At 43.7% G+C, this 22,940-nt stretch overlaps 1 long non-coding RNA gene across 1 annotated transcript in view; it reads right to left on the reverse strand.

Annotated features, from left to right (window-relative positions):
- The window catches only part of LOC137204704 (uncharacterized), a 35,108-nt gene extending 12,459 nt beyond the window's left edge, over window positions 1-22,649 (reverse strand). The window contains exon 1 of the long non-coding RNA XR_010933796.1: window positions 22,413-22,649. This is a non-coding gene — a long non-coding RNA (uncharacterized lncRNA). The remainder of the gene's footprint in view (window positions 1-22,412) is intronic.
- Between the last annotated feature and the right edge of the window lie 291 nt (window positions 22,650-22,940).

Here is a 22,940-nt window from a genome sequence, read left to right on the forward strand (position 1 = left end):
AGAGTAAAAGAGCTCAGAGCGAAGTTCCCATGCCTACTGTCACGCAAATGAAAAGCAAGCCACGGTCTGGGAGAACAATATTTGCAAAACATTCCCCCCACCGCAAAAGACTTGTATCTGGGCCATAGAAAGAAGTCTTGTAATTCAATAAGAAGACAAACAGCCCAAGTTGAAAAAGAAGATAGACAGATGGCATTTAGGTACATGAAAGATACTCATCAGTCATTAGGGAAATGCAAGTTAAAACCACAGGGAGATACTACTACCACCCACTAGAATGGCTAAAATTAAAGACTGACCTACGAAGTGTTGGCAAAAATGTGGAGAAACTGAAACTGTCGTCTCCTGCTGGTAGGAATGGAAAATGGTAAAACCACCTTGGAAAACAGTGTGGCAGTTTCTTGCATAGTTATACATATACCAACCCAGCCATATAACCTAGCCATTTGACTCCTAGAGGAGGAAATGTAATCATATAACCACACAAAGACTTGTAGACTAACATCCATAGTAGCTTTCTTTGTAGTAGCCCAAATGAGAAACATTTCAAATGTCCAACAATAGAACAATGGATAAAAGATTGCAGACATCCCTACGGGAGTAGGCTCTAGGACAGTAAGAAAGAGTGGGCTATTGATGTGCGTGACAACAGGGGCGAATCTCAAAATAATTATGCTGAGTAAAGAAACCAGACCAAAAAAAGTAATATTGTATGATTCACATATAAAGTCCTAGAAACTACAAACTTACCTATGGTGATATCAAGCAGATCAGTTGTTGCCTGAAGATGGGGGAGGGGTGAGAGGAGGAAAAAGGAAAGTGTGACCCGGGAAACCCTGGGGGTGATGAAAATGTTCCTTATCCTGGCCGTGCTGATGGATTAATGTGTGTATAGGTACATGTACACCTTATACATGTACAGTTTATTGTGCTTTAATTGTCCATCAATGTAGCATTTTTAAAAAAGAAATGACCATGTCTTCAGACTCTCCATAATTAAATTACAAGACCTAAAGTTCTATTTTAACTCAGAAGTTCCAGTGTATACTCACGTGAAATGTGTAATTGAGACACCAAAATATAGTGACATTAAGCTTCTACATCTCAGAAAATAGGAGCATATCCAAGTCCATGTACACTTAAAAGATGCGTTAGGTAAAAGAGTATTGCAATGGAGCAGGAAACAAAAAGTTGGTTGACAGCAGTCCACGAAAATATCCTAAACTATGAATACCTGAGTTAAAACTCTTGTCCCACCAACTACTAGCCTGAGGGAGCTTAATCAATTATTTCAACGTCTGTGAGCTTAAAGATTTTTTATAAAATGTATGAAAGAGTAATACTAAAAATGTCTAGAACATAGGCTGTAGTGCGGATCAAGTGAGAAAACAATATGTGAAAACAATATGTGAAAGTTTTTATAAAACTATAGAGCATATAAGGGTTAACAACCATATTCCGATTTTAACAATGACTGCACGCCAGGCAGCATCCTAAGAACTTTTCACTCGTGCACTCTTTCCAACAGCCCCTCTCAGTGGATGGGTGTACAGGTGTTTAGAGAGGATGGATCATTTGCTCCTAGACACATATCTAGGACACAGTGGGGCTGTGATTTTCACCCAGGTTTCTCAGACTCCACAACCATAATCATGAGCATTGTATGATAGTGTCTTCTATGATTTATGCATGAATGGATTCCAAATGCTTATGTAGATGCATTCACTTTTTGGGAGGGCAGATACCCCACTGAACCGGCTTTCCCAAGCTCTGTGGAATATGATGTTGGCTAGAAGTTATTATGAAGTGCTTCTCTGTTAAGTAGATCTGATATAAAATGGGTCTTCAAATTCCCTGTCTGTACATACAAGTAGGTAGAGACCATTTCCACTAACAGGATAGAGAATGATGCCAGTCTTATAAAAAAGTAATACAAAATATACAAAGAATTTGTACAACTCAACATCAAAACAAACAACCCAGTTTAAAAATGGGCAGAGGATCTGAATAGACATTTTTCCAAAGAAGGCATACAGATGGCACATGAAAAGATGCTCAATATCACTAATCATCAGGGAAATTCAAATCAAAACCACAATGAGATATCACCTCACATCTGTCAGAATGGTCATCATCAAAAAAGCAACAAATAACAAGTATTGGAGAGGATGTGGAGAAAAAGAAACCCTCGTGCACTGTCAGTGGGAATGTAAATTGGTGCAGTCACTGGAAAACAGTATAGAGGTTCCTCAAAAAATTTTTAAAAATAGAACTACCATATGATCCAGCAATTCCACTTCTGGGTATTTTTCCAAAGTAAACAAAAACACTAATTCAAAAAGATGTATATACCCCTATTATTTATTATAGCCAAGTTATGGAAGCAAAATAAGTGTCCATGGATAGATGAATGGGTAAAAAAGATGTGATATATACACACACACACACACACACACACACATATACATACAATGGAATATTACTCAGCCACAAAAAAAGAATAAAATCTTGCCCTTTGCAACAACATGAATGGATCTGAGGGCATTATGCTAAGTGAAATAAGTCAGACAGAGAAAGACAAATACCACATGATTTCACTTATATGTGGAACCTAAAAAACAAAACAAATGAACTAACATAACAAAACAGAAACAGAGTCATATATACAGAGAACAAACAGGTGGTTGCCAGAGGGGAGGGTGTTGGGGGGAGGAAAGAAATAGGTGAGGGAGATTAAGAGATGCAAAATTCCAGTTGCGAAATAAATAAGTCACACGTTTGAGAGAACCTGTGGAGTTCTCTCCACAGGTTCTCCACAGTTCTCTCCACAGTGTGGAGAATATAGTCAATGAAGAGAAAAGTGATACTGTGTGAATGTTTATTCCTAGATCCATAATAGCCATGTTAACTATCAGACGGAATATGCTCTCTTCTACTGTTCTTACTCTGACCACTCATTGATGGCTGAATTAAATGTATCTACCTAATGTCTTGAAATGGCCAGTGAAATAGTCTTATAAAAATAAAATGGGGAAATGAGAGTGAACAGCAGCTTAGAATACTATCCAGCCAACTTTCAATTTCCTCATTATACTGGCAGAAACAGAACGCAATAACAAAAAGAGACGCCAAATCGTTCAAAATATTACTTTAACCCTCTCTCTAATCACCTGTTTAACAAGTAATATTTATTCTATTAACTTAATGAATTTCAAAATGAGCAAACAAATAATAAGAGGTAAAGAGAGAAATTAAGCAAAAGGAGAAATAAGACAAACTACATGCTCTACTCTGCTGTGTAAGTTATGTATATTATACATAGTATATATTATGTTTAAAGTAGAATTATATGTTGTATATTATAGATGATTATTTTATATAGTATATATTAATATGTAACATATATTATGCTATAGAATAGATTGAATCATGTATTAAATATATAATAACTTACTTATATAATTTAATCTGAAGAGCAAAACTGCATTGCGAAGATCCTTACTGAATTTCAACGATTTCTTGAAATCATGTATACAACTATATAAGCTCCAAAGTTCCTCTCTATTGATGTAACAGAAAAAATTCCTATTATCATAAAGAAGCTGTGCTGTGTGTACATTTCAGTCCAAATCTTTACTTCACCCTATCTAGCATTATTTAATATTTTGCATGATATTCCAGAGGACAAATTTTAAATACAAGAATTTGATCTCTTTTTTAAAATTTATTTATTTTATTTACTTATTTTTGGCTGTGTTGGGTCTTTGTTGCTGCACGCGGGCTTTCTCTAGTTGAGGCAAGCAGGGGCTGCTCTTCCTTGCTGTGCACGGGCTTCTCATTGCAGTGGCTTCTCTTGTTGCGGAGCACAGGGTCTAGGCACGTGGGCTTCAGTAGTTACGGCTTGTGGACTCTAGAGTGCAGGCTCAGTAGTTGTGGCGCACGGGCTTAGTTGCTCCACGGCATGTGGGATCTTCCCGGACCAGGACTCAAACCCGTGTCCCCTGCACTGGCAGGCGGATTCTTAACCACTGCGCCACCAGGGAAGCCCAAGAGTTTGATCTTATAATCAAACCTCCTTACTGATCTGCTTATTCTTTCCCTGTGAATCCCATTTCACGTGTGCCCTGTATTTTATGGAACTTCCTCCCTTGCAAAAACAACCAGAATGTCCCCAAAGTATACAAGGTGGAGAGAGATATTCAGGTTCATCTCCATAAAGGAAGTTGAAATCTGGGTTAATTAGTGAAACAACCCAATTTTGGCTGCACTTGCTTGAGAATTTTACCTTCAAGGGTGTTGAGTATTAGCTTTAGTTAGATTTAAGTTTCTGTTACTGTATTTTTAGATATCCAGGGGAATTCCCAAGTTAGGCGTTGGTGGGAAGTGGGCCCAGCTCCCACTACTGAAACTGGAAGGGACAACTTTCCCCTTTCCCCATCTCCTAGCCACAAGATACAAGCATGTGGCCTGGGATCAGCTAGTTGGGTTTTAAAACTGAAGTCAGTGACCAGAGCAGAGCATGGAAGCACTGACTCAGGCAGGCCCAGGGTCCACTGGTGAGGTTCTGCTGGGGTTCCAGGGCAGCCCCAGTGTTAGCGTGGCAGTGCTGGGACAGCAGAAGCATCCAGAAAGCACACCCAGTTGTGCTGGGGTGTGGCCTTTGTGTGGCTCTTGCCACTCAGCTTCCCTTGGTTTCCCACCATTTAGTTCTTGAGTCCTTCCATTGATCACAGGAGCTCTCCAGCATCACCTAACCAGTTGCACTCCAGCTTAAGTCAAGCTTAATTTATTTCTCTTACATAAAACCAAAAGCCCTGAAAGTATACTATGGATAGATCTTTTTCTCATATTTGTGTTTGGTCCCAATGCAACATGTTTCCACAGTAACATTTATTCTATGTAGAGCAAATCGTAACTCAGAGGTGGGGGCAATATCTGAACTAATAAAAATACTGAATACTGCATATTTTCTAAATGCATTATTATTTCTTTTAAATACATGAGATGATTGGAATGAGCTTATTCTAGTTCCTGGAGGAAAGTAACGTAAAAAAAATACATTAAAAATGAGCTCTGTTTAACAAACTACCTGTTAACAAAGAGCCGCTCTTAGGGTTTTAAGGGTGTATTGGTACAGAGTCAATGCAATCCCTATCAAATTACCAGTGGCTTTTTTTTTTTTTTTTTTTTTTTGCGGTACGTGGGCCTCTCACTGTCGTGGCCTCTCCCGTTGTGGAGCACAGGCTCCGGACGTGTAGGCTCAGCGGCCATGGCTCACGGACCTAGCCGCTCCACGGCATGTGGGATCTTCCCAGACCAGGGCACGAACCTGTGTCCCCTGCATCGGCAGGCGGACTCTCAACCACTGTGCCACCAGGGAAGCCCACCAATGGCATTTTTTACAGAACTAGAACAAAAAAATCTTAAAATTTGTACGGAGACACAAAAGACTCCAAATAGCCAAAGCAGTCTTGAGGGAAAAAAACGGAGCTGGAGGAATCAGACTCCCTGACTTCAGACTATACTACAAAGCTACAGTAATCAAAACAATATGGTACTGGCCCCAAAACAGAAATATAGATCAATGGAACAGGATAGAAAGCCCAGAGATAAACCCACGCACCTATGGTCGACTAATCTATGACAAAGGAGGCAAGGATATACAATGGAGAAAAGACAGTCTCTTCAGTAAGTGGTTCTGGGAAAACTGGACAGCTACATGTAAAAGAATGAGATTAGAACACTCTCTAACACCATACACAAAAATAAACTCAAAATGGATTAGAGACCTAAATGTAAGACCAGACACTATAAAACTCTTAGAGGAAAACATAGGAAGAACACTCTTTGACATAAATCACAGAAGGATCTTTTTTTGATCCACCTCCTAGAGTAATAGAATAAAAAACAAAAATAAACAAATGGGACCTAATGAAACTTAAAAGCTTTTGCAAAGCAAAGGAAACTACAAACAAGAAGAAAAGACAACCCTCAGAATGGGAGAAAATATTTGCAAACGAATCAACGGACAAAGGATTAATCTCCAAAACATATAAACAGCTCATGCAGCTCAATATTTTTTTTTTTTTTTTTTTTTTTTTTTTTGTGGTACACGGGCCTCTCACTGTTGTGGCCTCTCCCGTTATGGAGCACAGGCTCTGGACGTGCAGGCTCAGCGGCCATGGTTCACGGGCCTAGCCGCTCCGCAGCATGTGGGATCTTCCCAGACCGGGGCACGAACGTGTGTCCCCTGCATCGGCAGGCAGACTCTCAACCACTGCGCCACCAGGGAAGCCCACAGCTCAATATTAAAAAACAAACAACCCAATCCAAAAATAGGCAGAAGACCTAAATAGACATTTCTCCAAAGAAGACATACAGATGGCCAAGAAGCACATGAAAGGCTGCTCAACGTCACTAATTATTAGAGAAATGCAAATCAAAACTACAATGAGGTGTCACCGCACACCAGTTAGAATGGGCATTATCAGAAAATCTACAAATAACAAATGGAAAGAGGGAAGAGATATGGGAACATATGTATATGTATAACTGATTCACTTTGTTATAAAGCAGAAACTAACACACCATTGTAAAGCAATTATACCCCAATAAAGATGTTAAAAAACAAAAAAACAAAAAAACTCAAATGGAATACAAACAATGGAATATTACTCAGCCATAAAAAGGAATGAAATTGGGTCATTTGTAGACATGTGGATGGACCTAGAGACTGTCATATAGAGTGAAGTAAGTCAGAAAGAGAAAAACAAATATCGTATATTAATGCATATATGTGGAACCTAGAAAAATGGTACAGATGAACCGGTTTGCAAGGCAGAAACAGAGACACAGGTGTAGAGAACAAACGTATGGACACCAAGGGGGGAAAGTGGGGCAGGGAGGGGTGGGGGGACGGGGGTGGTAGTGGGATGAACTGGGAGATTGGGATTGACATATATACACTAACATATATAAAATAGATAACTAATAACCTGCTGTATAAAAAATAAATAAATTAAATTAAATTTTTAAAAATGGGGTTTGTCTTTAAGAAAATCAGTGTGGGAGAAATCAAGATAGTCTCCCCTTTGAAACTGTTTTTCTGGGTTAAGGCTTTGATTCCTTCGCAAAGGAGAGGGCAGGTAAAGGTGCTTGTTTAAAATGTAAATATTTCTGGATAAGTGAGCTATAACTGACCTGGGAGATAGATTGCTATTCGTTATGAAGGAAAATTAAGGGAAACAGGAGAGGAGAAAATCATGTTTGAAAGGAGAGTGATGGAAATATTCAAGAGGCAGCCCAGCCCAGGGGCCCTGAGGGGACAGAGTAAGGAGCCCAGACCCCTGAGGAAGCTTGTAAACTGGGAAGGAGGGACAGAGATCCCCAGGTGGGGAGTGGACACGTTCCCTCTGAGGTCCAGGGCCAGCACAGACCAGAAGTCTGCTCAGTTGATGCCAGAACTGTTACCATTTTAAAGTAGGGGAACTCCAATTAATGGTAATTTGTTGTGGAGTGAAGAGCCTCCTTAAGGGGGTATAATCCGTTCAGTGTTTTAAAACCAGTTCATTAGAAGATTAGTCTATCCCCTCAGGTTTCAGGTGAACCTCTTTTAATGTTCAATCTAAATATCATTTCACAGTTATTTGTTGTACAGCTTAGGCTTCGAAACTGCTAGCACTTGGCCTCAGAAAGGACCACACTTACTCCCTGTCCTGGCCAAGAAATGTATAGAGATTTTGCTTGTTTTTGTTTATCGTTATTATTGTTGTTTTTACATTTTCCCCTCATGAATCTGTCTTTCAGATCATTTCTCACGTTGATTCTTCCTGAAATTCCACAATCTGTCACTATCTCCCCAACCCTTAACAAACCTCTCTCATTTGTTTTTTCTCTTGACTCACCTGTCTGTTTTGTAAGAAATGAAGGAAGCTTGTATATTAGTGTCTGTCAAGCACAAAAACGCAGCAAGAGTCCAGATGCTATAAACTTAACAAGCCAGAGTCAGATTCTCCTGGGACTAACCTGCTCCCTGAGGTCAGACCCTCGAGGCCCTCCTGAGAGGTAATGCCCAGTGGGGTGACGGTCATATTCAATGTGTATTCAACAATAGATTCAACAATAGATGGGGGTGGGGGTGGAAGTGTGTCAGACTGAAAGCCAGAGGCCCACCTAGCCACCGCCTGGGATGAGACTCTTAACTTTCTGGTGCTCTTACCCATTTCAGAGAGTGGCTGCAAAGATGCAGGAGATTATTTTAATACACCCCTAAAAAAACATTGTACAGTGCAAAGTATAAAGGCTATAGCATCAGCAGACCCGAGTTTGAATCCCAGACATCCACCCCCCGGCAGCTAAATGACCTTCGTCCAGATCTGTGCCTCTACTTCTCTGGCTATAAAATGGGGCTAATACCAGCATGATGGAGTTTTGTAAAGATTAAATAAAATAATATATGTAAGATGCCTGGCACATTGTGGGTGCAAAATAAATGTTACCTTTTTAACCCTTCCCTTCTCTTCCAATGTGAAGTATTAAGAATTAATTTTAAGGATTAATGTTGTGGTTATTAAATAATGTATAAATTAAAGTATTAAAATAATGTATCTGAAAATGTGTATAATATAAAGAGCAACATTAAATATAGAGAATTTTGAAAGCTAAAGCACTAAAGCAGAGAAGTTTCATTATTAATTATTACATAAATTCAGTAAATTAATTTTGTCCTAGTTTGCTCATCTTAATACAGCACAGTATTCCCAAAGAAGCTATTACTTACCATTTTGTTTGTCAAAAGTAATCTTGAACTGGATAGTCAAAGACAGCAGATAATCTAAAAGTCAGTTCTAAAAAGTCAGCTTCCCTTTGAGATGCATTTTATGTCACTAGTGGACCAGATCCTTCAAGGCAGAAACATTAATTACGCCTTTCATATCCCCAAATCCTGACTCACTGAAGGTGTCCTATAAACAGTTTTTGAGCTGAAGTTACTAAGTAAAATGTCCAAAGTATTTCTTATCGCGTGTATGTGTGACATGGGAGAGTCAGAGAATGAACACGGGGTTGGGAATTTGTCTCACGGATCTGAAGAGAAGGCTCAGAAGAAACCATCTCGCCCTCTGACGAGACTTAGACTCGATGGAGAAAGATCACCCACAGGCCTCTGCTCTGGGGTCCCTATTAACCATGTCAGTGTCATAAATGGAGCCCTTCATCCGACTGCTCGTTCTCAGCGCAGCGTAACCTTATCTCCTGTTTGCTGAAGTGTTGAAACTGCCTCAACTTCCACATGCCAAACGTACAACCTTCTTCTTCCTTCCTGTTACAAAGAAAGACATGCTTCCTTCTCCATAAAAGAGTCTCCGCCTCGCCCGTCCATTCCCAATCGCAGCTGCTTTCTCAGGGGCCAGAACCCCCTTTATTGTTTATTCTCTCTCCTGCATCCATACCTCACTTGACTCTCTTCCATCAGCATTGAAAGGTGGCAGACACTTCATCTTAAGGAGCAAACACCAAACAGAAACTCTTCTTAACATGATACCCTCTTCCGTCTATGATGCCGTTTCTATTCTCCCCTCCACAGAAAACCTGAGGAGGCATCGTCCTCCCTACGTCCATTTCTTCACTTTCCACTAACTCCATGAACAGCTGCTACTCCACTCTTCCTTGAAAACTATTTTTGCCAGGGTTTTCATCCATGACCTCCTTATTGTGAAATGCAATGGGTGTTTATTTGTCCTCATCTTAAGCCCTCTGCAGTGTTTATCAATGTTGGCTATTCCTCCTTTTTAAAGCATAACATTCCCTTTAGGTAGACCATATTCTTTTAATTTTTTCCTGCTTCCTCCTACCTCTTAAATTTTCTCCTATACCTTTCAGTCTGATTTGAAGGCTCATCTTCCCTTGCCCATCCCCCCTTCCATGTTGGTGTTCCACGGGTCAGCCTGCTCTTGGCCCATTTCTTTTCTCACCTCTACCTCTGGAATCCCATCCACTCACTGGATTGCCCCGAGGAGAAGTGCCATGTCTGTCTCAAGCAGTGTTTCATCCCCAGAACCTGAATTTCTTGTTTATTGAAGGCCCCGAGGGTGGCTCCCTGGTGGATATAAAGGGGACGTGTGAAAAGGGTAGGTGCCCCATCCGTCCTGACCTGTGCTCCTGGGGTAGCTGGCACGCAGGAGCTGGTTACTCAATGAGCCAAACAGAGAGAATCACAACCTGGAGGGCCAAAGTGTGGGGTGGCCTTGTCCCAGCTTTGACAACAATGGCATCATGGTCCTGGAAGGTCCAGGGCAGCCCATACAGGGTATCTGGGCCACCATCGCAGGCGAAGACCAGCATCGCAGGTCATCCTGCAGAGATCAGCTTTACACAGCAACTCTGAGTGGCAGTGAGAACCAAAGGCAATCTGTCCCAAACCCCCTGAGATTTGTCACGCTTCAGGCTCAGGGAGTAAAGCTCAAGAGGAGCTATTCGGCTTCCTATTAACACAGGATGTGGGGGATTGAGTCATTACCAGAAAAACACAAAAAAAGGAGACCACGTTTATACTTTGGGCAGGACACACAGTTCATAACGCCCAGGCTAGGACACCGTGATGTTACATTTATTTTTTAATGGTATTTTCCCTGTACCCAGAGCCTCAGCAGAAAGGGAGGAAAAAGAAAATGTGCTCCCAGTGACAGTCCTGAAAATGAGTAGCAAATTTATCTCTCGCTTGTCTTTCTCCTGGAAATACTCTGGCAAATGTGTGCTCCCCAAGAGCCCTGGAAGCAGCCAACACTTTGACAGGCTCAGTAAATAATGAGCAAACTCTTTACAGAATATCTTGTCATATGATGGCTCCAGACATGAGACTCGCTATGACTTGAGGGAAACAACTTGCCAAAAGACCGGCAGTATTAGATCCTGCTTCTACGGAGCCCCTCGTATGTACTTCACTCCCGAGTCTGGCTCAGATTGGGGCTGAAAGAGAAAGCGGATAGCGTTCCTTCGAGAAAGTGATGGAGCGTGGATGCCTCCAAGAGTTGGCATTCACACGGTACTGTATCCCTCAGGTATAACATCCCCTCTTCTCTCTGTCTCAGGGGGCACACATCTTCTTGCCAAAAAACCCCCCGATTTCACCCAAAAAGCAACCCCTAAGATCAGTCACCATCCTCAGAACCTCAGCAGAATCGGCAACTCTGAGAATTGCCTTTGCCTTCCAGTCCTTCCTTCTTCTTCCTTTTCTCAAACTGTCCCTAAATAATTCTGACCCCTGGCTGTGGAGGCGCCCAGCTGCAGCCCCTCACCAACAAGCCTGCATCCAGACTCACGCTGAATGCTGCCCACTTTGGTCACTTTTCCCCAGGAATTAAGACCTTGCTGTGCTGACTTGTTAATGTGTGTTAACCTAAAAGTATTTTTATCTTTAAAACATCTTTCACAGACAAGTTTATTCTAAAGCTTTGAGATGTGGATCAGTGACTTGAAAATGAGAGGTAGAGAAAAAGGGCTCCTTTGGGAAGCTGGAGAAGCCCTGATCCTCTTGAAGATGAACTGGTGCTGCAAAGATGGCGGCCTCTTTCCTCCACTGGTAACCCCCCAAGGTAATCAGCATCAGATTAGCTCACAAATCAAAATAAGGAGGGCTCATTAGAACTTATTGGACTTTCAAGTCAGACAGCCAGCTGCCTCCTGAATTATTCACAGACAGTTCTGACTCAACACAACCCTGTCTGTGTTCATTGTCTACACACACACACACACACACACACACACACACACAGAAGTAAACACCCACTTCTCCCACCCACACCTGCGACTTCTTCCTGCCCTTAGGCACCATTTGAGGAAAGATGGGAGAGAGAGAGATCACTAAGATGAGAGAAAAATCCCTCAGTGTAAATCTGTACTTGGAAATACAAAATATGTCCCAGAGAAAGATTATTTTTAACCAAAAGAGGCTGAATTACCTTTAATTGAGTTCTTTGTGTTGTCGCCCTCAGTAAGAATGAGGTCAATTATGAGAAATAAGACTTTTTCCCTCCACCTTTTTTTTCAAAAAGGATTTAAAGAAAAAGTATAAAATACAGGGTAACGGAAACTAAAATAGGGAAGAATGGAAGAAAGGAAATGAGGCGAGTCATACAAATGGAACCAAGGATGATGGCAATGTGCATTCCATGAATTCTTCACTGCACTGTTGGGCTGCAAGGCAGATGCTATGTTCTCCAGCAGCTAAGGACAAAGGGTAATTCACAGTGTCCATGACATTAAAAACAAACCGCTGCTGAGGGGAAGTACAACTTTCTCCCCAGGAAGTGGGAGGGGCCCTGCTAAGTAGGACAGCACTCTCGCAGCAGACATCGCGCATCGCGAGTTTCACGGGGCTGCATCCTACAGCCCCCTCCCCTCCTAGTCCCCTCCATCTAGGCTACGGCATTGCAGCAAAATGCCCCTCAGAAGAAGCATCTCTCCAGGGGCCGCTCAGTGTAACACAAGCCTTCAGGTTCCGACGAATCCTGCTTGATCCAGGCTGTGAGCTATCTGAGGAAAGCTATGCGCATGGCACACTTTGCTCCGCTGACTTTCTCATCAATATTGGGCAATAATAACCACTCTCTGGCAGATATGTAGTTATCAGCGTGCTCTCGTCCTCATCACAAAGGAGCTGGACATTCATGGATATCCTTTTGTGCATGAAAAATGGGAGACCGTGGTCCCAAAGTTCTAGTAAAATAGTATGAACACAGTTTATAAAATAGGTGGAATCAGATGATCACTTCAGGCAAACTAGTCACATCAAAAGAATTTCTTATTCTGAGAGAGAGAAGACTCTCTCCTGTGTACCCTCCAAAATGAATTACTTGGAAATATGACCCAAGGAAGAAAATGAGGTTACTTTCTGTGGCAGAGTTACGGTGGACCAGATAAAAAGTGGGTCACACCCGTCAAATGGAGTAGCTTTAATTTTTGAATTTTTCTGATAATATTAAATGCTATGGTCATCACAGCTATTCAGTTTCTCCTCCTTCTGTGCAAATAGGAGGACCACACTCCCCTGTCTCCTTGGAAGTTGGGCATGGCCACATGACTTGCTTTGGCCAATGAGATATGAGCAGGAGACTGAAGAGCCAGGGAGTAATTCTCCACTACCCCTTTCCCTGCTTGGCAATCACTGAAGAATAGAGACGGAGCTTTCTTCAGCCAGAATCTCTGTGTGAGGTCCAGATAGAGTAGGCTTTCAGTGACTGACCTGTTCTGCCTCTCTAGCTCACCAACGCAGGGCTGCATACACACAGCACACGCTCTCTTATTTGGCAGCCTCTGTGTGTGCTAAACTCTCAGTCCAGGATGTCTTCTGCTGTCCTGTCCTTTCAGTGTTCACATAGGTAACTCCCTCTGATAAGGCCCAACTCAGATTGCCTCTTCCAGAAGGCACTCCCAAACACCATCCCATCCTGGGGCTGCATGAGAAACACACTTCTTGTGCCTCCAGAGCACCCTGCACATTGCTCTAATGTTGCCGATCAAATTGAAATGATCTGACCCTCCCTCATTTGGTTTTGAGCTCCCTGAATTGAAGCAGAGACTAACCTATTCAGAACCTTTGTAATCTCAGGTCCCAACTCAGTACCTAGCCCATAGTATGTGCTCAATAAATGTCTGTTGGGTGAATGAATGACTGACTTTATGCATGAGTGAATGGAAATGACCATGTGTTGAAGCAAAGGAGAGAAGTCCTTTCCCCAAAGGCCATGCTAAGAACTCAAGAGATCTTATTTCTACTAGTTATTTCTATTAGTATATGATGATCACTCACTAAGCATTTAAGGAATGAATATCAGATTAAAGCCTTTGTTGTTGTTGTTCTCATGTCAAAATTTACCACCCATTTCAGAAAAGAGACTTTATTGTGGGAAATTTGTTATTTAGGCTCTCCAAGTTTTGCATACCAATACAAGTGAATTCTAGTGACATCCTGGGGGCTTGTTCAGTGTGGTGACACTGGACAAACCAATTAACCTCTCCCTTTGTTCATCTGTTAAATAAGAAAACATATCCACATACAGGTGGTCCTCTCAGTCTTTAAGTACCTCCGTGTACTGAAAAATTATGCCAGACAAAATTTTAATTTTACAGACACAAAGTAGTTGGTCAAGTAGCCTTTTGAAGTTGAGCAAGGGAACAAAATCCTGGAATAAAGTAGAGATTGCATATATATTATACCTTCAACCTACTGATAAAAATAATGCTGGGCATTCTCATAAAACAACTGGTATACCAGCATTCTCCCCTCTGCTTGTGAAGGTCAAGTTCAGGGTGTGAATGGTGTCCCTCCTGTTATATTAACATGTTCAGACATTGGACTGGCATTTCGGGCTGGTTTATGAATGAACTGAAAAAGGGCAGGACTTTAGTTCTTTATCTTCATTATTGCACTGTTTATACAACAAACAACCATGGGTGGTTTCCCTATTCATGTTGCTTAGTGACTAGGGCATTCTCTCCTTCCAATAAAATATATTAAAAAGGAAAAAAAAAAAAAAAAGCTAGGTCAGTCTTTCTCAGAGTCTCAGGAAATGAGAAACCACAAGCAAAACAAAACAATTTAAGCTCTTTCTAAGGGTAATATGAACTTTACTTTTTCTGATAGAACTTTTGTGGGGAGGGTGAGGGCTGGGGGATGTTGCACATTTTATATTCTAATTTGGATAAATATAGTAGCTGTGCAAACAAGTTCTAGCCACTGAAACCTGCCCTACTGCAGTCACCCTAGGGAGGGTGAGTAAAGGAAAATAAATGTTGAACTTTCTCTCAAGATGAAATTCTGCATTCTAAACTAGCCGAATAGAGAAATCCAGCCAGAAGGACCACGGGGTCACAGGTATTCAGGACCACGAATCACAATCAGGAAGCAAATGCTAAGAGAGTCCACCCCTGGACGAATGAGCTCATTGTCACACCGGGGTGCCCTCTGTGAGAGCAGGATTAAACTTCCCTGGCACCAACGTTCCCCAGCTAGATGCTGCGGAGAATAATAATGCTACCTGGCATGGAAGGAGGACTTGATGCTTATTCACAGTGACAGAGGACTCAGCTGGTGGTTCACATTTTTCTGCATCATTATTTTATAGATGAGCTAACAGATTCCCTAGGTGGTCCCAGAGTCTGACACAGCAGACTGGACTCCTATGCACGGGCCTAGACTCCTGGCCATGCACGCACATAGGAGGCTAATCAGATCCTCTACCCTGGAAAAAGCCTAGAGCAGCTGGCTGAGCCCTCACCCACCCCTTCTCGTAGTAGTTCAGCAATGTGAAGAAGTCAACCACCCAAAATTTTTTTGTGTGTGTTGTACGCGGGCCTCTCACTGTTGTGGCCTCTCCCGTTGCGGAGCACAGGCTCCGGACGTGCAGGCTCAGCGGCCATGGCTCACAGGCCCAGCTGCTCCGCGGCATGTGGGATCTTCCCGGACTGGGGCACGAACCCGTGTCCCCTGCATCAGCAGGCGGACTCTCAACCACTGCGCCACCAGGGAAGCCCAAGAAATGTACTTTTGAAAAGTTACAAATTCCATGTCAGGAGACTGAGATTCAAAAAAAAAAAAAAAAAGAGAGAAGGGGGGGCTATTAGCAGAGAAGAAAAAGCACAATTAGTTTAGGAGGAAAGGTTTCATTTTTGTTCAAAGACAATGATTTATGTTTAACATAACGTAATAAGTAGGTTGTCTGCAGCCGGCGGTGGATGGTGCCCCACGTTTCCCCAGCTACTTCCTGGGAATATGGATTGCATAGGGTTGGTGCACTGTAAATACAGGTGAATTATAGTGTGGATAACTTGGCTTTCATTAGGGCCCAGGAGTGAATGAGATGGGTAACTCTGCCTTTTTAGTTCAAAACCAAATCTCTTAGCACCATGAGCCCCACTATAGCACTTATTTGAAAACCAATCAGAATCAACCTCATAGCTGCCTTTCATTCCGTGAGCTAGAATTCCCTGTGTTGCCTCCGGCCAATAATCTCAACTCACCAGTTTATTCTATGTGCCTAGCACGTAGCATTCAGTGCTAAACCTACAGATAGGGAAATGTACATCCGTCACTGATCCATCATTGTGGATGATGGTCCATTATATAAAATTCCCATTTAGATTTTCCGTGTAAAAGGGGGAGGTAAGTGGTGATGCAAAAGTAATTTGCAAGGGAATATTCTTCTATTCAGAATTGTTCAGGCAGATCAGAATTTCTCTGCTTTTGCAAGAAAAAGATTTGTTATGCTCTTTGATTCATCTTATCATTAGATAAATCCTCTCTTCTTTCTTTCTTACTTCAAAATGGCCCCAATCCCCTTTCACCCTGATCTGTTTTAAGTCATAGACTATTAACCTAACAGAGTAACATTTGAAATTCATCTGTAATGTATGAAGGAAGCATTCAGAAATATAAATATTCTAAATAAAAGTGTCAAGCTCCTAGTAAAAATAAGATAGATTTATTTTTCTTTTGTATATCTGTAGCATAATTTGTTTCCCCCATTAAAATTCTTGTGCGGAATACCAATATTCATGGTTTTTCCCCTAGCAGAAAACATTAGCCTAATTCCTCTACTTAAAATGATTTAACTTCCCAGCAGATGTCCTAAACAGGCTTGGGGTATGTTCAGAGGCTCTCAGCAAATTAGCTATAGTCATGTCCTAGGATGAGTAGACCCTTTGAATGCCTAAAGCAGATGATTTAAGAGAAAGAACAGAAGCAGACCAGCCCTAGAATAATAATTTTGAAAACCATCTCCAAGCATTTGTGATACAACAAAATCTTGATTTAAGGAATGGCTTATTATTTCACAGATGCAGATATGCCAAAGGTCACACCATGTCTCTAAAAAAAACTGCATGCGGCAAAGGCTGAATAAAATACACTTTGGCCATGAGGAGTATGTTAGTGCCATTTCTTAGCCTCCGTTCAAAAGAGGTTCCACTATTTATCCTTATTCAATAGTAGGGCCTGGTGCCCTGGGCCTCCATTCACACGCTAGAAGGAATACGTGTCCTCCCGTGACTTTTAAGTTGTCAGGGGACGACTGTACTATATAATAAAAAAGCTATTGAGAGGGACTTCCCTGGTGGCACAGTGGTTGAGAATCCGCCTGACAGTGCAGGGGACACGGGTTCGATCCCTCGTCCAGGAAGATCCCACATGCCGTGGAGCAACTAAGCCCGTGCGCCACAACTACTGAGCCTGCGCTCTAGAGCCTGCACACTGCAACTACTGAGCCCACGTGCCACAACTACTAAAGCCCCGTGCCTAGAGCTCGTGCTCTGCAACAAGCGAAGCCACCGCAAAGAGAAGCCCGCGCACCGCAGCGAAGAGTAGCCCCCGCTCGCTGCAACTAGAGAAAGCCCAGGTGCAGCAATGAAGACCTGATGCAGACAAAAAAAAAAGGCTATTGAGAGAAGCCAAGCATATCTATAAACCAAGTTCTGTGCTGAAACCAAATAAAACTTACAATGGTACTTTGGGGTGCATACTTCATTATTACACATCACAGTAATTAAGAATAAAATCGGTGAGTCTATGCAAATGAATTTAATCAGTCGTACTTTTATACAGTCCTATCAGTAGGAATGAGGTTTGCTGCTAGTGACAGAGAATCCAGAATAACAGAGGTATAAAAATGATTGACATTTATTTTTCTCATTCTGGCTAGAAGGTGTAACTCTCCTTTCAGACACCACACTGAAGGTCCCTGCAGGGCTGGGATGGTCATTTTGAAGCTTCTGAAATCAATCCATATCCTTTAGAGCAGAATTTGATCCCAGGGCAGGACTCACTGAGCAGGGTGATCAACTGTCCTGGTTTGCTGGAACCGGCCTGTTTTAGCAACAAAAATGCCACTTCCTGGGAAAACCCCAGACGGGGACCTGTTATCACAGGTCACTGGAGACTTTTCCCCAGCAAAGGCAGAAAACAAGTCTGGCTGAGGGACTTCACCAAAGTTCCACCGGCCTTGGGGAGTTGCCCCCTGACCTGCCCTGGCCCAGGCTTGGTGACAGATCTGGTCAACAAGGCCAGGCCCTGCAGCCCATCCTGTCTCCTGCGTCACCTGCCCCAATTCCACAGATGCTTGTCAAACAGTCCTTCAAATTCAGGCAACGTCCAGCTCCACCTCACACGACACCCGGTTCCTAAGGATTCTGGTTCACCAGGGACAGGATTTGCCGTATGTTAAGCCCAGTTTTCTCTTCCTCCCTCTTCCATGGGAACTTAGGTCACCATTAACTGAAGAGGAGAAAAAGGCCATGGCAAAACCCCAAGTCCTCAACATCCATAGTATTTGTAAAATATTGTGGATGAACATGAAGTGATTTAGAAAGAGGTTCACAATACGTTAAGTGAAAACAATGAGTTCCACAGAACCATGTGAACAGTATGATCCTAGTCTATAAAAACATATGAATATTCACTTCTTTAATTGATATTGATAGGAAAACAAGGCTGGAAAAATATGCACCAAAATGTGAACAGTTATTACCTCCAAGTGGTGGAACTGGGGCAAAGAAGCTGTGATGGAGAAGAGGAGACCTATTCAAAAGTTATTATGAAGGCAGAATGTGAGGACTTGGCAGTAGATTTGATGCAGAGGGTAAGGAAGGAGCGCAGCAGACGATGACAGTCAGCCTGGATGCATGGGGAGAAGCAGTGCAGCTGAGAAAAACAAGGAAGTCAGAGGGAGGGGAACACGACGTCGCTTTGAGACGCGACGTTAGCAGCCAAGATTCCCAGCAGATCATCAGCAACACAGAACTAGCGCTCAGGGGATGGAGAGGGCTAGAAAGTCATCCACGCGCAAGAGTTGAAGCCCTGGGGGGAGCGGGGGGGATGCGGAGAGGCATGAAAAACAAAAGAAGAAAGTCAAAGGCAGAAGGTTGAGAAACACCCACACTCACACTCGAAGGGGAAGAGGAAGAGAAGACAGAAATTAGGTGACAGGTAGGATAGGAGCATGGAAAAGCTGGGGAAGCCAGGGTAAAACAAGTAAAGGGAAGACAGATAGGGAAAGGAAGAAAGTTCCACCTCAGCTGGGGCTGTCGGGCTGGCCTCTCACTCTCTGGGCTGGGCAGAGTTTACAGCTGATTTCTGTGGGGTCTTTGTGGTTCTTCATAGATGCCTCTTGTACTGGGGATCTTTGACCTGCAGTAAAGACAAGCCTGGAACATTCCTTTCCTTTAACCTTTCCTCTGACTTCACAGAGGTAAGAAACCAGAGTAAGGGGGCAGGTGGACCAAAGCACAGGTTGGAGAAAAACTTCGAAGTTAGCTACAAATAATCAGCCACAGCAGCTATGAGAGAGATGCAGCTGTAACCTTGAATGAAGAAAGTTTTGGCTATTACTCTAAATTAGACATCTTAATTGCTGATTAGAAGACCTTTTATTACCTGAAGGTGGCTATAAAATTCATGGTCATCCAGGAGCAAGAGACCAATTAGCTCCACAGAACAAAGGGAGACAAAAATACAATTGTTTAATAATTACACCCTGGAAACGCACTTCTTCAACCTAACGGTTACACGGGCACGGAGCTACTGGGACCACCGACTTTCCAAGCAGGATGTTGAACAGAACGTTTTCTGTTGTCTGGGAATTGCAGCTATTGAGAGAAGCCAAGCATATCTATAAACTAAGTTCTGTGCTGAAATCACAATTTTCAACACTGAAGTTGAAAATAGCAGTGCTAGGTGCCCCTGTTCTAAAGAGAGCTGACCCCAGTGGCAGCCAGGTGTTTCTCCGGGGCTGCTTGACTCTGCTACCACCAACCCACCAGCTGTTTCCAGTACTTGGAACCGGGAGTTGCTGGCTTCGTGAAGAGCACTGGACTATCTTCTCTCTCTTCTCCGCTATTCGTTTTCTCTTGCTTTGTAACAGATCACCACAAACATAGTGGCTTAGAAACACAGAAGTTCATGAGCTCTGTAGGTCAGAAGCCCAGGCACGGTTCTCTGTTCAGGGTCTCACAGGCTGAAATCTAGGTGTCCAGCTGGCTGTGATCTCACCTGATGCTCTGGGTTCTCTTAGCTCACCTGGCTGTGGCAGAACTCTGCTCCTTGCAGCTGTAGGACTGAGGTCCCTGTTTCCTTACTGAGTGTCAGCGAAGGCTGCTCCGAGAGGCCACACACCTGCCTCACCGTGTGGCCCCCACCATCTTCAAAGCCAGCAGCAGAGCCCCCATGTCCAATCCCTCTCACATTTCAGGTCTGTTTCCAAGAAGAGCCCAGTCCCATCTAAGAACTCCCTGATTAGGTCAGGCCCACCTCGATATTCTCCCTTTCTTAAAGGCAACTCTGCTGTAGAACATGACCTCGTCATGGGGGTAAAGCATCATATTCACAGTCCTGGGCATGATGCATGATGTACCCCCAGGGGCAGGGATCTTGGGGCTGTCCTACATGTAGTTCTGCCTCCAAAAAGCCAAGCCTGGGTGGGTCCCAAAGGCTCATTTGTGAAGGATAAGTGTGAATGCCAGAAGAGTTACTGGGCGCTGTTCCTTTGTTGGATGGCCTCTGCCACAGCAGACTTGCTGAGCTGCTTTACTGCCTTTCAGAGGGAGACCGCAGGATGACCAGGGGGCGGCAGTAGTGAGGTTTGCCCGCCACCCTTTGGCATGGCCAGGAGGTGTGAGCCACCTGGGGTCACTGCAGAATGCTGTGGGTTTTGAGCAGGCTTCCTCGGACAGCATCCAGGAGCCCCGCTGGCCACGGGTGTGCAGAGGGAGAAAGGGCTGTGGGTGCCGGCGGAGGACGTGGGGCCGCAGGAGCGTCCCATGTCAGGCAGCTGCTTGGGAGGGCAGCGCATGGCCCTCCCCAGGACCCCCACAGCCAGTCCCCACCCAAGCCCCGCCATGTCTCCACACGGGGCTGTCAAAAGCCGGGAGAGAATAGCCACAGCCACCGCTAAATAAAAACCGGTGCCCTTTTCTCTAAGCCCACCTCCCCCTCCATCTCAGCTACCCGTGCAGGAAGCAGAAGGTGAGAGAAGAAACCCAGCCAGGACCCCTCCTCTCCTTGGGCCCCTCTGCCTGCATGGCTCTTAGGGGAAGGGAAGGAGTGACATGAGCCCTAACGTGGATAACATACCATGTTTTCATCTGGCCGGACTGCATTTTTTGGATACCTGGCAATCCCTGAGAAGCTATGGGTTCTATCACTAAGAGAAGGGGATGGAGAGTTGACAAAGCATGTTGGAAGGTCATGTTTGGAGAAGAAAAATAAAGCCACTTCATGCGTGTTCCTCACCAAGTTCATGGCATTTAATAACCAGTTGCACTTATGAACACTGGGAACTCTCAGCTTTCAGGAGTGGACATACTCAGCTCCAGCGACCTCGGAGCATGGGGAGAAATTCAGAGAGTGGCCTGACCACCAGAGCCCAGCTTTGGACGCTAATAGCCCGGGAATCTCAGGAACGTGTACATACATGAGGGTGAGAGTGTGTGTTCACACGTGAGTGAGCAGTGCGTGTGTATGGAGAGTGAGAGAGAGGGTATGCACGTGAGTGTGTGTGTGTGTGAGGCCCCAGGCGGGGGAGTGTGTGTGTCTGGGGTGATGGTACAAAAAGGCACAGGGCCCCATGTGGAAGAGGAAAGAGATGGAATAAGATGGGCTCTAGCGGGCAACGTACCATGAGCTCTAACCCGAAAGAAAAAGAAGCCTTTGAAAAAAGGGAGGTGATAAAGCCAAGATTACTGCAATGAGGATGCTCATTTAGGGACTGGTGTCTCAATCCAGGGAGAAGACCCGACGTGATGTATTGTTGCTGAGTTTCCAGAGCTGCTAACTTGTTTCGCTCCCGAGCCATTTGTCTCTCTGTTAGTTTAATCATTTCCACAGCTGTTGTATAATATAACCAGGGATGTACCACTGAGCCAATTTCTCCCAGCCAGGCCTGCTTCCACGGAAACTAATGGGAACAGACAGCACCAGGGTCTCCCCCGCAAACCTGCCAGAGCTGGAGAATTGGGTCACAGTGAGCTCACCGCCCAAGGGAACAGCAGACAGGCCGCCGTCTCCACCAAATGTGTCCTTTGTTTTTCCCTTTCTTGCAAATAGCACATCTTTCTCTTTGACTTCTGAAGAAATCTATCCCTTTCCTAGTTCCCTGGCTCTTTAAGGAAAAAACAGCAAGGCCTAAAATGTAAAGATAATAGATAATCATTTAGGCACAAATAGTTGTGCAACTGCTTTTGATTCCATAAAGAGCACGGCTTCTATTTCCATCATCTTATGTCTCCCTGAAAGCATTTTACGATTATCTCTTGTCCTCTGTTTTCCCAATTGGATGACTTAAACGCCATCTCTGAAAGGCAGCTGTTTCCAGAATACTGCACCGTTTATTGAGTTCACAAGAATTCTGACTGTCGGAAGCACTGACCTTTACAGAGAATCCCAGAGAATCGCTTTCGTTCCAATTTGCTGGCTTACAAAGGAAGCAGTTTCTCCTGAGGTGTCCCTTCATCCAGGAACAAGAGCGAGCAAAGTGTCACGGACTTAGAGCAGGAAGTCACCATCCGTGCCCAACCTCCCATCTTACTCCTGAGGAAACCGAGACCTAGAGAGGTTAAGTTCCTGGTGAACTAGTCACCAGGAGCAGAGCTGCGGTTGACTGTTAGCAATCCTGACTCCTAGCCCCAGGCTCTGGTGCCCGCTCCCTGAGGCCTCCTAGATGTTGGCCTTCTTGATATTGAAATACAGTACATTTCCCCACGTGTTGGCCCTGCAAAACTTCCTTATTCTTAAGCAAAATGATTCCTAGATTTTCTTTATTGTATGTAATTTAGAACTAGGATTTATTAAGCTCCAGGGAGCCAAGTCCTGGGCTGTTTTGTGCACATTGACACATTAAGAGAGGTATTTTCCCAGAAGCTGTGAAATGTAGGATATTAGTGAATGATGTTAAAAA

This window comes from Pseudorca crassidens, chromosome 1 (genome assembly GCF_039906515.1).
Source record: "Pseudorca crassidens isolate mPseCra1 chromosome 1, mPseCra1.hap1, whole genome shotgun sequence".
Lineage (NCBI taxonomy): Eukaryota > Metazoa > Chordata > Mammalia > Artiodactyla > Delphinidae > Pseudorca > Pseudorca crassidens.